General features: G+C 55.8%; 2 long non-coding RNA genes across 2 annotated transcripts; one reads left to right on the top strand and one right to left on the bottom strand.

Moving 5' to 3' along the window:
* Positions 1 to 352: 352 nt before the first annotated feature.
* Positions 353 to 9556, bottom strand: LOC142820996 (uncharacterized). The gene is made up of 3 exons (XR_012898044.1): positions 9401 to 9556; positions 8623 to 8835; positions 353 to 1638 (listed from the first exon to the last, which is right to left on the bottom strand). It is a non-coding gene; the product is annotated as an uncharacterized LOC142820996 (long non-coding RNA).
* A 3286-nt stretch (positions 9557 to 12842) lies between these two features.
* Positions 12843 to 13465, top strand: LOC142820995 (uncharacterized). Its single transcript, XR_012898043.1, has 2 exons — positions 12843 to 13126; positions 13273 to 13465. It is a non-coding gene; the product is annotated as an uncharacterized LOC142820995 (long non-coding RNA).
* Positions 13466 to 18797: the final 5332 nt, after the last annotated feature.

Below are 18797 nucleotides of genomic sequence, written 5' to 3'. Positions count from 1 at the left end.
TCCACCCCTTACCCCCTCTCTGGAGCAATGTGGCCTGGGGATTGCGGGAGCTTGGTGCAGCGGAGGCAGGGGTTACCTCCTCCCCCTCCCCACACTCATCATATGGGTGGTGGGAGCCAGCGCGGCCCTGTGGCCCGCTCCGTTCCACTCCACCCCGCTGCACAGCCCTCCCGGCCCGCTGCGCCTCGCTTCTCCGTGGCAGCAGGAACCGAGCGCCCTGGGGCAGGCTGGGAGAGGGCAGCAGGGTGGAGCAGCGTGGGCCAGGCTGCTGTGCACCCGCCACCCGCGTGGTGAGTGTGTGTGTAGGGTGGGAGGTGAGTCCTGCTGCTGCCACCGTGCCAGACCCCGGGAATACCCCGGCCCTTCCCGTCCATATGACAATTGGGGTGGCCACCCCAGAGCCTCCCCCCAAAGCACGGGATATACCAACAGGTGGGGGGACCTAAGACACCGATCCTGCCACTTCTGCCATGACCTGAGCCAACTAGGGCCCCTTTTCTTCCCCAAGGGGCAGGGGTCGCCCACTAGCTCCTAGTGGGGGTTCTGGCAATTCCTAGCAGAGCAGAGCGAGGCTGCCCCATACAGTTGATCTCTGAGTGGGAATGAAGTGGTGCTTCACTCTAAGTGGCAGACTTTGCTACCATGGCAACAGATGCTCCAGAAAACAAAGGCACAGACCCAACCAGCCCCCTAGCCCCAAGCTTCCTCCGACCGCTCAAAAGTGGTTCCCCTCCCTTCTCTGAGATTCGGCTCCCAGGACTGTCTGTTGTTCTCGTTTTCCATTGGTAAATAACTCCAGGCAAAGACAAACTGAGATGCTGCGATGGGAAGGCAAGGGGGTTGGGAACTGAAAATCATTTGGCGGATGTAGGTCCCATGTTTCCTGGTGCCAAAAGGAGCTTCCGGGGTGTTTGCTGTACGAGGGAGATTTTTACCCGGGGAGAGTTCTGAAGTGTGTGATAGTAGAAGCTGCCAGCTGGTGTGTGTGCGTAGAAGGAATATGCAAAGGCCGAGGCCTCTCTCTGAAACGCATTCTGCACGCGCAGCTGAAGTTGTCAACACTATTTGATTATGTTTATTCTTGACAATCCAACCATGAGCGTTTGATCAGCTCCAAAGAAGGAGAAATTCCTGGCTGCCATCTCTTTCTTTCCCATCTGTTCTCCCAAAGATAAACAGCGTTTTTCCTCCCCCTGAAGGGTACTGCGGAGTGAAGTCTGAAATACTGGAATAATTATTAGACCAAAGCACAGGCCAAAGATCAAGAGAAAGGAAAGATGAAATATTGTCCAAGGTGCTGTATAAATTCTGCAGAGTAATTTCTTCATGAACATTCGGACGGGAGGACAGGATAGTAGGAGAGTGGGAGCTTCTTGGTCTGCAATTCAGGGTCTTGTTGAACCTAGACTTGCCATAATTTGCATCAATGTGCATAATTCTAAGGGTCGTTTTCTGCATCAGTTGGTTTCTCTGGGCCGTGCAGAATTTAGCTCAAGAGAGTTGGGGAAAACTCTTGGCTGCAGCTTCACTATGAAGGGCTGGGGAATGGCCCGTCGGCCATAACTCACTAGGCATCCTGCTATGTCCTGCAGGCTTTGGAACCCATCAGCGGCTCTCCAGGGAGCAGGAGGAACCCACCTGTGAAAGACACAAGGCGAGGAAGATAAATGATGCTCTACAGCAGATGCCAGCTCGGCAGATACTCTTGTCTCCGCAGGCGTGGGTGGGACTCGCGAGTAACAGAAGGAAGCAGCTAACAAACCTTCAGAGAGAGAGAAAAAAAAAACCCCAAAAAACAGAGAGAGACTTCTGTGTTCCAGATCCTGAGGCTGACAGAGACAGGTCCTTGCTGTTTTGTTTGCAGGGCAGAACTTTCCCCTGCTGCCAGTGTCTTCTCTCCCCTCTTGTAACTTGCATGCTGCCGGCTCTCTGACACCGGGCCCTTTGGGCTGGGGACACCTTCAGCCCCCTAAGGCATCCAGACCCCCAGCAGCCCAGTATGTGCCATGTACAAGTGTCCTGTGGATCCATACCACCATGGGCAGGAGCAGACGTGGTCTCACACAGACCTGATGCCGTACAATCCAAGCAAAGCTGCACATAGGTGTGTCTGTGATACAAGAGCATGCACAGGGTACGTCTTCACAGCAACGAGGCACCCACAGCTGGCCTGTGTCAGCCATCTGGGGCTCAAGGGCTCAGGCTGCAGGGTTGTTTTGTGGCTGTGTAGACATCCGGGCTTTAGCTGGGTCTCAGCACTGAAGCAATGAAATAGCCCTGCAGCCTGAACCGGCTGTCCCGAGCCAGCCCCGGGTTTTTCTTTGCGGTGTAGTCAGTCCTTTTTTTGTAAAAAAAAAAAAAAAGGTGCCGGTACTCCAGGGGAAAAGTTGTTGAGAAAAAAAAAACGGGGTGGGGCCGGCATTGCCCTTTTAAGACACATGGCTTCTTTAAGGCACGTGGCCCAGCTGACTGTGGGGCATTTGCATACAGAGGTGCTGGTACGCTCTGTTCTTTCCAGGTAAGCTCTGACTAAAGGTGCCCGTATTGCGTCTGGCGGTGCCAGTACTGCATACCAGGCAGTACCGTCACAAAAAAAGCATTGGGTGTAGTTGTACCCATACTGGCCTATACGGGCAGACCCACTGGTGAGCAGACAGGGAATGTGGCTCAGTCTCTGCATTCCCTTCTGCCTGGTTTCCTCCATCTATCCCTGTTTGCAGAAGCCCCTCACATCCCTGCCTATGGAATCCTCCCTGTGCCGCCGACTCTCAGCCATCTGTGTGGTGTCCTGGACAGCCGGTAGTCTGCTCATTCAGGCATCCGAAGCAACTTGTTTGATCTCATCCAAAGGATCAAAGCAGGACCTAGCACCAGGCCTAGAGCAGGAAGAGGGCGTCTGCTATTGCTATCGGAGCAGGCCTCTCTGCTGATCCTCTGGGACTGCGTCATGGATCTGCATGGAGCCAAAGGCAGCTACCTCTCCCCCCACCCCGCTTTTCCCAACATGCTACAGCCAGGCGTGTTGAGGAAGGGAGAGAAAAGGGATGTTTCCAGGTTAAATGTCTGTTTTTAAGTTAATCCCGATTTTCAACCTCATCTCCAGCCTTTGGGGCTCGGCAGCAGCTAGTCCAAGGAAGGGACCGATGGGAAACACGCTAACGAGGGCAAAGTCCTGTTCAGCGAAGCCAGAACGCTGAGGCCTGGGAGGATCTTACATCCTAGCATGCAGACAGCCTTTTCCCACTTCCTCTACTCCAACTCCGGTCTCCATTTACCTAGGTCCCTTCTCACTGAAATGTAGCACAGGGAAAGAAATGCATGCAGCAAAGGAACTCTTTCTCCTCCTTTCCTGCCACAGAGCATGGGGCATAAGGGAGGGCCTTATTCAGTGTTTGGTGACGTGCCAGTGAGGGATGGAGAAGATGCCTTTTGTGGCAGTGAGTTTCACAGGTTATGTCTGGGTGTTAGCCAACAGTCCTGTTGAGCTGGTGAACCACCATAGTCAGGGGAGACTGTAAAAACAAGTAGTCCTGGGGCACCTTAGAGGTTACAAATATATATATGGACTCATGAGCTTTCATGGGCACAACCCACTTCCTCAGATGAATGGGAGTGGATATAATAGAAACCATTATATAAAGACATACCTGTCAATTGTAGGAACTGTGTGAATGAGGCTAATTAAATGGGCTGAATGAGTTCCATCCATAACTTTGGATGTGAAAATGTGGATGTTAAAGGCAGGAGAAATTGGCTTTGTAATGCACCCACCAGTTAATGTCTTTATTCAAGCCCAGGGTAACAGTGTCAAACTGAATTCCAGTTCTGCAGACCCTCTCTGTAATTGGGTAGTGAAATTCCTTTGTAGAAGAACAGCTACTTTTAAATCCCCTACAGGTTTATGTGTTTTACCGTTTCAAATGTCTGATTTGTGTCCATTTATCCTTTGGTGCAGAGACTGTCCAGTTTGGCCAATATCCATGGCAGGGGGGCATTGCTGGCATACATCACATCAGAGGATGGGCAGATGGAGGAATCCCTGATGTTGTAGCTAATGTGGTTAGGTCCTGTGACGGTGTTGCTTGTATAGACGTGTGGAGACCGTAGTAATAGTGGGAGGCATCTCAGAAGGCCAGGACCAGTCCCATGGAGAGATTTCAGAATCAGGACAGAGACCTTCAACTGGCCTCTGTTCACAGGGGAACCCGTGCAGGGCATGAGAGGACGTGTTCCCAGCAGCCTGTGCTGCTGGGCTGCCATTGATTGGATGAGGCTTCATCTCCAATGGTGAGTCGAGGTGCCGGAGGCAGAAAGCCACCCATGGCTGGGCCAACTCTTGGCCCACTCCTCCCACCTGTCTGAGGCCTGGCTGGCTGCTGCCACCTAGATAGCAAATGTGAAAAATCGGGCCAAGGATAGGGTGTGCAATAGGAGCCTATATAAGAAAAAGGACCAAATATTGTGACTCTCCCTATAAAATTGGGACAGATGCTCACCCGATAATGGCACTTCCTTGCAGACCCTCCAACTGCATGTGTATTATAAGCCAGGCTGGGTTGGTGCATGAGGTCAGGGGACACACACACCTCTCCTACCCACACAGGGGGATACTCTCAGGCTACGTCGACTCTACAGGCTTTTGCGATGTGCTTTTGCGAAAGAGAGCGTCCAGACTGCACGCACGCTCTCTCGAAAGGAAACTCTGATTGCTATTTACAGACTGGCCACCAGGGCACCTGTGCTTTTTTCAATTGCCTCTTTTTGCGCAAAAAAACTCTGTTCCCCGTCCACACACACCTTTCTGCGCAAGAGATCTTGCGCAAAAAGGAGTTATTCCTCATAGAAAGAGGAATAACTATCGCACAAACCTCTCTCTCTTCTTTCGATTTTTTGGTGCAAAACCACGCTTGAGATGTGGACACTTTGCGAGTTTTTGCGCAAACACTCTGCCGTGTAGATATAGCCTCAGCCAGTGCTGGCTCGTGGCTCATCCAACCTCCCCGTGAGGCTCTCCAGCTGCCTGGCTGCTCAAAGGAGAAGTATTATGCGAATCTTTATCTAGTGCTTTTCCCGGCATTGTTTGCTGACTCCCCCGTTGGCCCTCATTACCAGCCTACATCCTCTAGTCAGAGCGCCTGCCTCGGGGACCCGCCAGCCTGCACTTTGTATAACAATCGGCATGAATTATTGAGCGGGTCTTTCTTACGCAGGGAGCCCCTCACTCAGATGTGCCGATGGCTGGCACAGCACCAGTGTCCTTGTGAGCGGCGGTGGCAGGAGAGGAAGGGAGGCCAGGGACCTCTGGACAAGGGTCTCCAGAGACCAGACTTCTAGTCCCAGCTCTGCCACTGACTTGCTGGGCGACCTGGGGCTCCTCACTGAGCCTTTGTCTGTCCAGGTTGGAAGCTCCTTGGGGCAGGGACTGATAATTTCTGTGCAGCGCCTGACACAGTGGGCCCGAAGCGCTCTTGCAAGGCAAATGATGCGAAGAGCAACTGATGGGTGTAGGGGGGGTCGTGTCATGCCCGTAAGTCACCAGCCCCACCTGTGCTGGAAGCGGTGGGCATTTATGTGTTGAGGGAGACTTCAGCTTCCCTGTACTCATTGGGCAAGGCTGCCCTGTCCTTTGAAGGCCCAGTTCGGTTTCCTTGGAGCACAGCAGCTGGTAACAAGCCAACACCCATTCGGCTCTGCCAAGCATCACGTTCTGGCTTTCGCAGACCAGAGAGAAACCAGACATGGAGCCTAGGGAAGAATTATCCTCAAGAAAAGGCACCTGGTTGCCGTAGCAACCACGCAGGGCCCCATCTCCATCTTAGCTCTTCTCCGGCCAAGCTGCTAAAGTGCTGCCAGAGAATCCCCCCCCCACTTCGCGCCCCTCGGCCATGACCATGTCAGGACTTACATACCCGTCGGTCCCTAGACCGGGAGGTGTCTTACGGTGCACAGGCCATGGAGGAAGGCGCGGCTACAAACAGACACCACTGTAATTCCTCTCTGACAGAGGAGTCTGCCACGTGCTCTGCAGTCATTCCCAACCCACGGCATTCCCTTCCTTCATGCCAAAGGGGGTGGGTGCCTTGTCCCTGGGCAAACAAACCTCCTGGCTTTTGTGTAATTAACACCTGCCAAGGAGAGAGAGGTTCGTTCCTAGGCAGGCTGGATGTACCGCACATTCCTCAGCGCTCATTAGTATTCGCATAGGAGCAGGATGTTTGCGCACAGAATCCTAAACAGAGACTTAAATGATTACAGGTTGGTCACATCCGTCCCGCAGGCCAAGAAGAAAGAGTTTCAGCTCCGCAGCCGGGTGTTTTGCTGCTTCCCGCCAACATGATCCAGATCAAAGAGGGCAGCATTTCGCTCTGAGAGTAGCGCAGAGACCAGGTGAAACCCCGACTCCGTGTCCCTGCCTGGCTGGCATAGTGTGCGGGGGGTGTTGTTCAGGAGAGAGGGAGTCGTGCTCACGTTTTCCAGTGTCACCGGATGAAATTCCCAGCAATCGGGGGAGCCCTGTGGAATGAAGCTTGTCCTTTCTTCAGGGAGGGGCACCGCTGTCTGATTTCCCCACACACCTCCGTGATGTTCCTGCACTGAGCTGCTCATAGGCATGGAAAGTAGGGGTGGGGGGGGGGGAGTGTGCTGCAGCACCCCTAAGCTTTGCACCCAGCGTAGCCCCACATGGACTACCAGCTGCTGACTCCAGGTCCCTGGCCACTAGCCCCTCTGCTGTTACCTAGGGTCCTGGCCTCCGGCCTCCCACCCGGAGACTCCATTGCTGGCCTCTTGGTCCCAGCTGTTGACCCCGGGGGCTCTGCAACTGGCCACCAACCCTGGCTCCTAGGCCTCCATTTCTGGCTCCTAGTGATCCCCAGCTGTGTCCAGGGCATGAAGAGGGATAAGTGGGGGAGGGGCGCCGCTCAGCACCCCCCTTCTAAAAACCAGTTTCAGTGCAACGGGAGCTGCGCAGCGTTCACACCCTCGTCACACCCCAGGCAGGCCTCTTGGCTTTTTTTGGCCACCAGTGGCAGCTGCCCCAAGCTAGTCCCCTCTGCTCAGTCGTGGGGAACGGGACAGGGAGGGCCCTCGGAGCTGAACTTCACCAGCGCAGAAGCTTTGAAAACATGAGCCCCGGTCAATACTGCGTCCTGGTGGCCTGGTGCTGAGTGCGGTGCTGCCACACAGGCCCCGGCTGCGGCCTGGCTCCGGAAAGACGCCGGTGCTAAATATGCTACCGCTACTGGGATCTGCGGCCTCCTTCACGGCAGTGCCAGATGAGGCCCAGGGCCAGGCCAGCCCCTCTTGCTCCCATCGGTGCTGCTGCAGCACCCCTGGCTCGAAGCGGTTTCCATTCTATGCAGGGTTTGGTGCAGAGGCGCTCGGCACCCCCGCGGTGCAAACGGTTCCAGCCCCCCTGCTCGCCTCAGGCGTGCGCCACCTCACAAGCCCCCGAGGTTAGCTCCCCGCTGTTACAGTGAGATGCACTGGTCTTTCTGAGCGCGGCTCTGCCCTGGGAAGCAGGAGAACAGCCCAAGACAAGCAAAGCCAGCAGACGCTGCTATTTATTAGGGATGTTAGAGGTCGTTAATTTAATCATCGTGTCACCGCACCAATCAAATCTTAGCGGTGACACGATTATTTGATGGGCCTCAGGGGTGGGGCTGGCAGCCAGCCCGCTCCTGAGGAGCTCCCTGCCACCCCACGCTGCTGCCTCTGTATCAGGTGGGAGCGGGTTTGTGAGGGGAGTTCCCTGCAGACAGGGCACCCTGCTTGCCCCTGACGTGTACCAGCTCCCACCTGCCCCCCCATCAGAGGCAGCAGCGCAGGGGAGGAGGGGCAGGCGGCTCCGTGGGATCTGGTGCTCTTGGGGAGTTGGCTCCCACTCCCCCCCCCCCACACACACAATATAGAAGCAGCAAGGGGGGTTGGGTGTAGTCGTTTGGATTACCTGATAACCGTAGGTGTATCGGTTAATCATTTACACGACTACAAACAGCCCTACTGTTAATTAGTTGTATTGCCTAGAGACCCCAGGCAGAGATTAGGGCCCCTTTCCGCAGCAGGGCTCAAGCACAAAGCCCTCCTCCCCACCCCCACACGTCCCAGGGAGCTGGCAGCCTTGCTCCATGCCAAGATGCAACATGTGGTCGAATACAAAGGTGCCAGGGTGCTCGAAGGCAGTGGAGAGGTGGCTGCTGAACCAGCTGAAAGGTCCCTTGTCTAGTGGTCAGGTGTAGGGCTGCTCAGCTCCAGGTGGCCCTTATGTCAGAGGTGTGGCCAGGGTGGCCCGGTTCCTGTGGGTGCCACACTGGTGGGGACCCCCCTGCATGGGGCGGAGGTTTCTCCACTGAGAAGCTCTGGCTGGGGGAAGGCCACTTTGCTAAAAGCTCTGGCCCACACTCCCTGAGATGGGAACAGAATGGTGCCACGCAGCCGCTGCCACGGAACCAACTAGGAGAGCCCTGGCGTGGCACGTAGGGCGCTTCGCGCTCATGGGAGAGACCCCACGTGGTTTCTGCAGCTGAAATAGGAAACCACGTCCCACGTGGATGTATGAACCACGTCCCACTCCCAGTCCAGAATCAAATGCACCTATAGCCTCTCCCCCTCCTTGCTGCTCACCGTTGTGTATCGACGCTCTCCTGCCGGTTCCTCCCAGAGCGGCAGGAGAGCTGGGGGGCTGGAGCCGTCCGGACTGGAGCCGACAGGCGCAGTTCTGCCCACGCCCATCGCTTTGCTGCCACAGCAAGGGCCTGGTTCCTCGGTAGCTGCCAGGCTGGACCTCTCCACGGGGTCCCCATTTGTCCGCACAGCCGGAGCAAGAAGCAGAGGCCGCTGGAAAAGGGAAGGGTGAATACTGGGGAGTTTGGCACAGAGTTGGGGATGGGAGGTGCTGCCGAGGCAGGGAGCAGAGGCGCCAGCACCGTCTATCAGGGTAGTGAAACGGCTCCTCTGTGACCCAGGCGCACTGCCCCACCTGGGGGGTGAACTAGCCCTCCCTCGGCCAAAACAGCTTCGGATCTCGCTTTAAACAGCCTCTCTCTTGGGCCTTGCCGGGGCGGGGAACCTTTTTTGGGTCGGGGGCTGCTGACCCACAGAAAAAATCAGTTGGGGGCCGCCCACAAACAAACCCTCACGGCCGTGGCCCCGACTGAGGAGAAAAACCCTCCCACATTCCCCTCCCACACCAGAGCCTGGGAGGGGGGGGGGGGCAAGCAAGTCGATTTTGTGTGCTCCATCCCTGTGGTGGGTGATGGGGGGGCTGGAGCACCAGCCCAATGCTGAGGGGGCGGCCCTGAGCCTTGGGGGGGGGGGATCCTAGCAAGCTGGGGGCCACATCCACCCCCCAGGCCTGAGGTTCCCCATTCCTGGGCGAGGTCGTCGCGTGGCAAGGACCCACCAGAACGGGCACCTCAGTATCGATGCACGGCGCAGGGCCCTGGTGTGGCTCCGGATCGGGTCTCCTCCCACGTGTGAGAAGGCACCAGCCTCGGAGCCTCGGCCACGCCGGGCTGTGTCTGAAAGACTGGCGGGGCTGGCCACAGACAGGAGCAAGCCTGCATATCACGGCCCTGGCTGAGCTGTCTGGAGCGTCCGCGCTGCCTCGTGCGGAGCGCCTTTTAAGGCAACACCATGCGGCATGCGGAGGAGGGATCGTGCGGAGTTAAAACAGGGCCTGGGCCCTTCCCGTGCAGAGACACAGGAGGGGGTTGTTTGTAGCTGGTCCCCTCAGCACCTGCGTGAGGCAAATACAGAGCAAAGCCTGAGGAAACCCCAGAGCGGAGAGGGAGAGGGAGCAGCTTGTGCTGAGAGAGGAAGCTCTGCTCTGCAGCCCTACACTGGGTCCTTTTGGTATTTCCTCCATTCCCCGCTCACAAAATGCATGTGTGGAATGGCTCCTGCCTAGCGACTCCAGGAAGGGGACCACGGGTGAGTTACCAGCAGCACCGAGGCCTCGACGAAGCTGCCCTGGAGTCGGTGCTCGCCTGCCCTTGGTCCCCTCCAGGTTCAGGGGGAAATCCCCATCTTTGCGGAAGCTAATGACAGAAGACTGCAGAGAGAATGGATCAAAACAGCTTCATTTGCAGCAGCCCAGCTCTGCAGAAGGCCAACGGCACGCTCCCCCAGGGCTGCTCTCCTGCCACGCGCAGTATGTGGGACGTCCACAGACACACGCCGCAGCCCAGGGCTGAAGCTAACCCTGTCCACAGCTTCCTAGGACTGAAAGAAGGGAAGAACAATGTAGGATTGGGGCAGAGGAAGGGAGGGTGGAGAATCAATGCTGGCCCACAGACTTTGGAGCTGCTGGGATGGACCCCACCCGAGGGATTCCCCTGGAGAAAGCTGGATCATCACTCTGCCCTGTGTGACAATGACTCGGCTCATCTTGTGCCAGGTTTAAAACAAACAAAAGGAAGTTTTTCTTCACCCAGCGCACAGTCAACCTGTGGAACTCCTCGCCAGAGGATATTGAAAAGGCCGGGACTTGAACAGCACCCACAGTGCTCTGCAGCCAGCTGTTTCTTCCGGCCCGGCAAAGCGCAGAGCCTGCTCCTGGATCACAAAAGGAGCCGTCGCCTACCGAACCATCCAGTCCTAATTAAGGAATGAAACCAGCTTTCCTTCGGGGGGAGTTGGAGGTGCATGCCAAAGCTGCGGGGCCTCCAGTGCTCCAGGGGAGGGCTGCAGCCCCGCCGGGCCTTTGGCCAGGAATTGCAGAGGGTGTCTAATCTCGCTCCCCTCCCGGAGTCGGGGAACAGGGCGCACTGTCCCGATTCGCTGCCTGTGGTCCCTCTGAGCAGCGTGCCTCTCTCAGGCGGGCAGAGCATGGCGGCGCGGGGAGGCGGGCGCCCCAACGCTGGGGAAACATCAAAGGGAGGTTGCTTCTGATAGCTCCGGGGCTGGAGCTGCCTCTCCCGGGAGCAGATGGTGCCTGTCATGTGGGGCCGGCTATAAATGGCACCGGATGGAGTCTCTGCAGCGTTGACTCACCGGACAACACTGGAAGAACAGGCAGGGCGAGGGTGGGGGCAGCACAGGCACTGGGCACTGCGGGCACAGCCCCGGTGACCTACTAACTCCGTCGGCTGGTGCTGGGCTGATCCTCCGTATGGATTTCGGGGGGGAGGGGAGAGTTTGAAGGAGCAGCTGGTGGGGCTACTAAGCCAGATGCACCCCTGCCCTGGCGCAGGGACAGGGGGAAGGCAGCTTGCGTCTCGCTGGTTGGAGGGGCTTGCGTGGACCCCAGCGCAGGCCAGGGAAGCCCTGCCTTGTGCTCCTGGCCTCGCTGGAGCATCGTGGGGGAGAACCCACGGGGGCAGGGCCGGCTGAACTCGACCCTCCTGCCCCGTCTGCGTCCAGCCCCACGTCCCCCTTGCGCCCCAGGGTGCTGGATTCGCCTGTGCAGGGGGCAGTTCCCAAAGGGGCAGTTACACTTGCTCTGCAGCCCTTTGGCACCAGCCCAGCTGGAAGAACCGGCCCATGTTCTAGAGGGGGATCCTGGGAACCTTCATGTAGGGGACCCCCCCCCCCCGGCAAGGCTGCATCCATCCGTTCCCTTTGGGTGACTGGTGCCAAGGGCAGGGGGCTTTCTAGCACAAAGAGAACTGTGCTTACAGCACCCCTGCCCTTGAGGGCTTAACAAGCCCCAGGGTGAACCACCGGGGAGGAGCGCCTGTGGCTGGCTTGGAGGTGGGGACCTCTGATGCTGGGTTTAGCATCTGGAAGGTGGCGCAGGCTCCGGATGAGCAGGAAAACCTCTGTCGGGAGAAACCGTTTGTGGTTTTCTCCCCACCGGTCTGAGCCCCATGCAGGCACCCCGGGCCTGGAATAGCCGGCAGGCGGGCAGCATCGCGTCCTATCTCGCCTCCAACGGTCCGATGCAGGCTGAGCCCAGGGCAGAGCGCCGGGGGGCTGCAACAGCCTGGGTGGAAGCTGAGCGAGGGAGAGCCCTCTGCAGATAGTGGGGCACAGCTCTGCATGCCGGGGCGTTGCCCACTTGCGCCTGGCTCCTGAGCGCAGCCTGTGCTCCTGGCATGCAGCTGTTCACGCACCCAGGGGCAGGGCCTGGCTCAGGGGTGCCAGCCCTCTTGCTGCAGGTAGGAGCTGGATTTGCCCTGAAGGGAAAAACATAGACACAGGGATTTTAATCCCCATAAAGCTGTGAGGGACAATTCTGGGCTAGTGGGCAGAGCCCAGAGCAGGTGCAGGACTCCTGTGTTCCTACCCTAAGTCTACAGACATGGCCAGGCCCAAGTGACTTTGCTTCTCTTGACCTTGGCTCCTCCCCTCTACCTCCCCCCGCCTTGAGAAGCGGGCAATAACCCGCCCCTACTTCCAGCACAGCTGGAGATTTCGTTCCTGCATGTGCTAAAGCACCTGGAGATCCTCGAAGGGAGGATTTTATGGACGTAAGTCGTAAGCGGCCAAAGAGGATAATTTATTATTCAAAGGCTGCCCCGAAGTGTGTTTTATCTAGGAATAAAGGTGAGACCTGTTAATGCCTTCCCTGGGGTGATTCCGCTTCTGCCTCGTCGCCACACGTCCCACCACGGCGGTTCTCTCCCCCCGCACTCTGACCTTTCAAGAGGCATTTGCAGGATCTTTGCTCCTTGACGGGTCCAGCGGCTGGAGCGGCGTCTGTCCCCCGCTGGCTTCTGAGCCTGTGAGGTCAGAATCATCCCCACCGCAACCAATGGTGACATCACAAACGAGGGACTGTGATGTCAGAGAGGGAGGCAGTGGCTGGAGCAGGTGGAACTCACAGGAAAGGTGGATCCTGTTTTCATGCAGATGTTCAGAGCAGTAAGAAATGGAGGGGAAATCCTTCCTCTCCCCACCACCGGAGAGATAATTTGGAAGCAGCAGGGCATCAAATAAGAATGTCAGTCAAGAGCTCTTCATTTCCAAATCAGCTTCTGGAAGGGTTTGGATTGGATGTGACCATCGCGGCTCGGGTAAAGCTGAACGTTATCCAAGTGTGCAGTGCTCCTTAGCTGCTAATTGCTGCCAGGGCACTGCAGAGACCTGGGCTGTGATTTAGACACAGGGCGTCTCTGCTATAAGTCGCCCCTATATACATCCATTCCACACTAACGTCGTTGATGCCGGTAGGACCTGATGCGTTGTAAGTCCTCCCATTCCCCGCTCTTACATCGCACAACCCCCTCCCTCAATGTGCGCAAATGGAAATCAGCCACAGGAAAAAATTCCCCGCTTTATGTCATTTCACTCTACAGCTCCGTTTTTTTTTAATGTCTCTTGGATGTATAGCGGGGATGCCCTGTATGGAATAATGCAGACCACCAGGGCATGGTGGGACACGTACCTTTCTTCATGCCACAGAAAGAAAGGGCGAGACGCCAGAGTCCCACATTCCTGCCTGCGCTTGTCAGAAGTTACAGTTAGAGTTCACCTTGGGCTGCGTCTGTTGGTTAAATAATGTGAATAAATCACAGCAAAGCTGCGTCGGTGTCAACGTCTGGGAGCCGCTGTGGGATTCGCCATGATGCTGATAGCCTGCACGTCCACTGGGCTTCTCCGGCAGCAGCTCACAACCCCTCATGAGAATTACTGCTCACGTCCTTGCTTAGACTGTGCCTTTGTGCCATGCCCAGCTTGGCCCTGCTCCTCCCTTGGCCTTCAAGTAGTCAGGGAGCTGTAAGTACAGATAGTGAGTAATGAGTCCAGGGTCCCAGAGGACGTCGGAGTTAGAGGCAGTGTTCCCTCTAAGCTGAGCGCTTGGGCGGCCACCCAGGAGAGAGGCAAATGCTGCCCAGCTGATTAGCAAAGTGCCCACCGCCAGAAGCAGCCGGCAGTATGTGTTTCTACTGGTGGTGCACATCTGCACAGGTCTCGGTGCACAGAACAAAATTCATCCCACACATGGATGGAAACAATTAGCAGGAACATTGGTCAGAGGTGGGGTTAGAACGCAGGACCCAGTCCTGTCTCTGCAGTGGGGACACCTTGCCTCAGCCTCCGGTGCACTGGGAGTAGCTGCCCCACAACTGAACATGCTGGTGCTGTGCAGATGGGACTCTGGGGAAGGAGGCAGAGCCGCCTCAGACACTCAGGGCCAGATTTGCACCGGCTCCCGGCCTGTACGATGGCAGGAGTCACTAGGGGCAGCAGCAGCAAACCCTCCGTTCTCCCTTCCCCCACCAGCAGCCTCATGCAGCTCATGTGAATCAGGGCTGACAATCATGGCCCACTGCCTGGCTCATGCTGGTGCAGTCTCCCCTGCTCCCATGTGCTCCCCGGGCTGTGCAGGCATGTAGCCCTTTCATCTCATGCCACTCCCCACTTGCGGGTTCTCTCTTTTGGCAGCCTGCAGGGAGAGAGGGCGCTGAGCTGGTGCTGCCTCGGGATGGCCGGGAGCCCTGCAGGGAGAGGATGCCAGGGCTGGGAGGCAGCTAGCTCCCAGGAGGGAGATGGGTGCTGCCTGGGCATGCCAAGGGAGGAGCAGGGATGAGCTGGGCACAGCACAAACGCACAGGAAGGGCTCCCAGCTTAAGCAAGGATGTGAACAGTCATTCTTCTGCTCTACTCTGCGCTGATTAGACCTCCACTGGGGTATTGTGTCCAGTTCTGGGCACCACATTTCAGGAACAGGGTTGCCAGATGGTTTAACCAAAAATACCAACTCCCCCCCCCCCCCCCGCCAAAAAAAAACACATGGGAAAAAATTCTGTTGAGAAAAAAAAGGGGGGAGACCAAAGTTGTTGAGCAAACAAAAAAGGACCCTGAGAGTTATTAAGCAAAAAACAAAAACCAAAAAAAAAAATAATTAAATAAAACCCCAGCATGGCCCCTTTAAGAAATGCTTTTGAGGCTTTTTGGCCCTAACAGGCTGCTGGGGGCTGTCTGCCATCTTGTCTTCCTGCTCCGGACCAGACAGCTCCCCTGCGGAACCAGGTAAGCACCTGGGATTTTTGCCTCAAGGCTAGGAAAAAATCAGAAAGCACCAGACATTTTAGGTGTCCGGTATTTTCCGATTTTGTTTTTACAGACAGGAGGTGAAAATACCAGACTGTCTAGGTCAATACCGGACACCTGGCAGCCCTATTCAGCAGAGATGTGGAGAAATTGGAGAGGGTCCAGAGAAGAGCAACAAAAATGATGAACGGTCTAGAAAACATGAGCTACGAGGGCAGGCTGAAAGAACGAGGTTTGTTTGGCTTGGAAAAGAGAAGCCCGAGAGGGGACATCATAGCAGTTTTCAAGTATCTAAAAGGGTGTCACAAGGTTTAACAGCATATTAGGATGCATTAGGAGGAGCATTGCCAGCAGATCTAGAGAAGTGATCATTCCCCTGTGTTCGGCACTGGTGAGGCCACATCTGGAGTATTGCGCCCAGTTCTGGGGTCCCCATTACAGAAAGGATGTGGACACATTGGAGAGGGTCCAGCGGAGGACATCAAAAATGATTAGGGGGCTGGAGCAAATGACTTAGGAGGAGAGGCTGAGGGACTTCTGTTAAGTCTGCGGAAGAGAAGAGTGAGGGGGGATTTGAGAGCAGCCTTCAACTCCCTGAAGGGGGGTTCCAAAGAGGATGGAGAGAGGCTGTTCTCAGGGGTGACGGACGGCAGAATGAGGAGCAGTAGTCTCAAGTTGCAGTGAGAGGTGTCTAGGTTGGATTTTAGGAAAAACTCTTTGCTTAGGAGGATGGTGAAGCCCTGGGATGGGTTCCCTAGGGAGGGGGTGGAATCTCCATCCCTAGAGGTTTGGAAGTCCTGGCTTAACAAAGCCCTGGCTGGGTTGATTGAGTTGGGACTGGTCCTGCCTTGGGCTGGGGGCTGGACTTGATGACACCTGAGGTCTCTTCCAGCCCTGGGATTCTATGATTCTAAGGAGGAGGGAGGAAAATTGTCCTCCTGGACCTCTTGATAGAACAAGAAGCAATGGGCTTGAATTGCAGCAAGGGAGGAGGTTAAGGTTGGACATTAACAAAAACTTCCTAACAGTTGGGGGGGTTAAACACGGGAATAAATTGCCTAGGGAGGTTGTGGAATCTCTATCACTGGAGCTATTAAAGAGCAGGTTGGATAGACATCTATCAGGGAGGATGGTGCTTGGTCCTGCCATGAGGGCAGGGGACGGGACTTGATGACTTCTCAAGGTCCCTTCCAGTTCTAGGATTCTATGGCTCTCCCCAAGTCCTGCTGAAAGTCAGTGGAAGAGCTGGGACAGGGGTCCAGGCTCTCATCCGCTCAGCCACGAGAGCCCCTATTTCACCTTCAGGAGGTTTCACTCTGTGTGACTGCACTTGCTCCCCACCCCCTGCGTTCTCCCCCGGGCACGGGAATCTGACCCGGCTGTGGCGCTGGGGTAACTGTTCGCCTGGCCTTTGGGTGCACAGTCAGCGTGGCTGGATTTTCCCTCCCCGATCCTGGACAGAATGAACAGTGAATGGGACAGTGCGGGCCCCGCCCCCTGCAGCCTGGGAATGATGGGTTCTGTCCTGGGCCAGTAACCGCGCACCTCAGCTCACACCATGCCGGAGGCCCTGGAAATTGCCGGAGACATTGGTGATGCACAGACAATGGCAGGAGGCCGTTTGCAGCCTCACCACTGAGACGCCAGCGGGTGGGCTGCCTGCAGCCTCCAATTCCAAGGCTTTAAAACGCCATCCCCCGCTGACAGCTGTCACGTTTCCTGGTGGTGTAACCCACACACCTAGTGAGTGTGGTTCACTGTCCCATGCATTGGCACTGAGACCACTTACAGCCAAAGATCAGAACAAGAGAGCGCTACAGCCTAAGCTGAGCTCCAGCTGGATTTATAGCTCCAACTGTAGCAGCTCCTACACTGAGGTTACAGGTTCAAATCCGCCTGGCGGTGGTTACGTTGGTGTGAGCAGGATACAATCGAAAAGGCTCCCCTGCATAGTTGATGCTGCACCTGAGTTTGTCTCTGTGCTTCAGTCTGTTCATTCCTGGAGGACTGCTGATGGCTGGAGTGTCTCCTGGGTGTCAATTGGACCTCCTGTATTTATCACATTGTTTGGGCTTTCCTTCCTGCTTCAGCCAAGGCAAATTCTGCAGCTGGCGCACGTTTCACCAACCCGGAGGTGTCTGCCGAGTGGGCTGGCTCCTCTTGGATCAAAGCTCAGAAGGGTTTTATTAAAAACGGTCCGTGCCAGTTTCAAGCTTCGGAACAGCTGAAGGTTTCCAGTTGCCTCGGTCTCCCCATAATACGGAGAAGGAGACCAAGATCAGTGCATGACAGAGCTGTGAAAGGGTGTGTGTGACCTGCAGGGCTGTGGATTAGCATTGTGGCGCAGCAGCAGCAGCTCTGTGTGTGTGGACGTAGTTGGTGTAGTAGTGGCTGCTGTGGGCTGGACTGAGTGGCTTTGGCAGGGTGAAGAAGTGTGCACATGGGCTGGGATTAGGGTGAGCAGATGTTCTGATTTTATAGGGAGAGTCCCGATATTCTGGGCTTTGTCTTATATAGGTGCCTATAACCTCCCTGCCCCCCCCCCCCCCCCGCTTATCCAGTGTTCCCTGTAAGCTGTGCACTTGTGCGGCTGCTCAGGAGAAATTCCAATGCCTCCCAGCTGATTGGCAGAGCACTCACAGCTAGGTTTGTGTTTCTCCTGGTGGTGCACATCCACACAGGCCTTGGTGCATGTAATACAATTTATTCCGCACATGTATGGAAAAACCCACACGTGGATAGAAAATATTAGAGGGAATATTGCTCTTGTTTTCACACTTGCGGTCTGGTCACCCTAGCTGAAATAGGGGTGGGACGGAGGGGCATGGGCAGGTTTGTGGTCTGCCAGTTCTGTTGTTTTCAGGAGCACAGGCACATGTTTAGAGCAGTCAAGAGTAAACGCACCCAGTTTGGTCTTGTGCTCTTGACTGCGAGTCACATCTTGACAGGGGTATGTGCAGGAATTTAAATGTGACCTTTTTCAGAGGGGTACAGAAGCTCCCTGACTCTCCCCCTTCCCTTCCAGCCCCAGAAGGAGTTCAATGTTCCCTGCCTTTGGGGCTCGAGAAGTTCTGTGCCCCTGATGATAATTGGGGGGCTGGACCCCTGCTTACCCCCCTCCGTATACACCCCACTCCTGGATTGAAAGCAACATGCAATGTGCCAACCAGTGGCTGGTGCACGAGATTTGATGTTAACCTATAACGCTGCCCACGTCTTTTCTTTTATTGAGCGTCACACGTGTGGGAAGCCGCTCTTGAAATAAAGCAGAAAGCAGTGGCAGGAACAGGAAACCCACCAGCACGTCACAACAACCCACGGTTGGATGAGCCCCACTGAGAGCAAAGCACCTCTCGGCTCTGGAATGCAGTCAGCAGCACAGCAACAATGCCTGTAATGGGGACACAGCCACAGTGGTCACCCACGGACACCGATGTGTGGTTTAAGGGAGTCGTCCGAAGCAGCAAAACTCCTGTGCATTTACCGCTCATAGCTCCGGCTGGCAGCTGGGCATGCTCGCAATTCCTAGCAAGTTACAAGAGCTGCCAAGCCCGACCACAGGTGTCTGACGCTGGAATGTCAGCTGGGGCACCATGAGGAGCAACTAATAAATCTTCCAAAGGAATTGCAGCACACAATTGTTGCAACTGCTCAAACTCTCTGGCTACGTCTAGACTACATGCCTTTTTCATAAAAGGGATGTAAATTAGACGTATCGCAATTGCTAATGAAGCAGGGATTTAAATCTCCCCCGCTTCATTAGCATAAAAATGGCTGCCACTTTTTTTTGGCACGGAGCTTTGCTGGAAAAAAGCACCAGTCTAGATGTGGATCTTGCGGAAAATAAAGCCTTTTCCGAA

This window comes from Pelodiscus sinensis, chromosome 29 (genome assembly GCF_049634645.1).
Source record: "Pelodiscus sinensis isolate JC-2024 chromosome 29, ASM4963464v1, whole genome shotgun sequence".
Lineage (NCBI taxonomy): Eukaryota > Metazoa > Chordata > Testudines > Trionychidae > Pelodiscus > Pelodiscus sinensis.
This window is presented reverse-complemented; position numbering and strand designations above follow the sequence as displayed.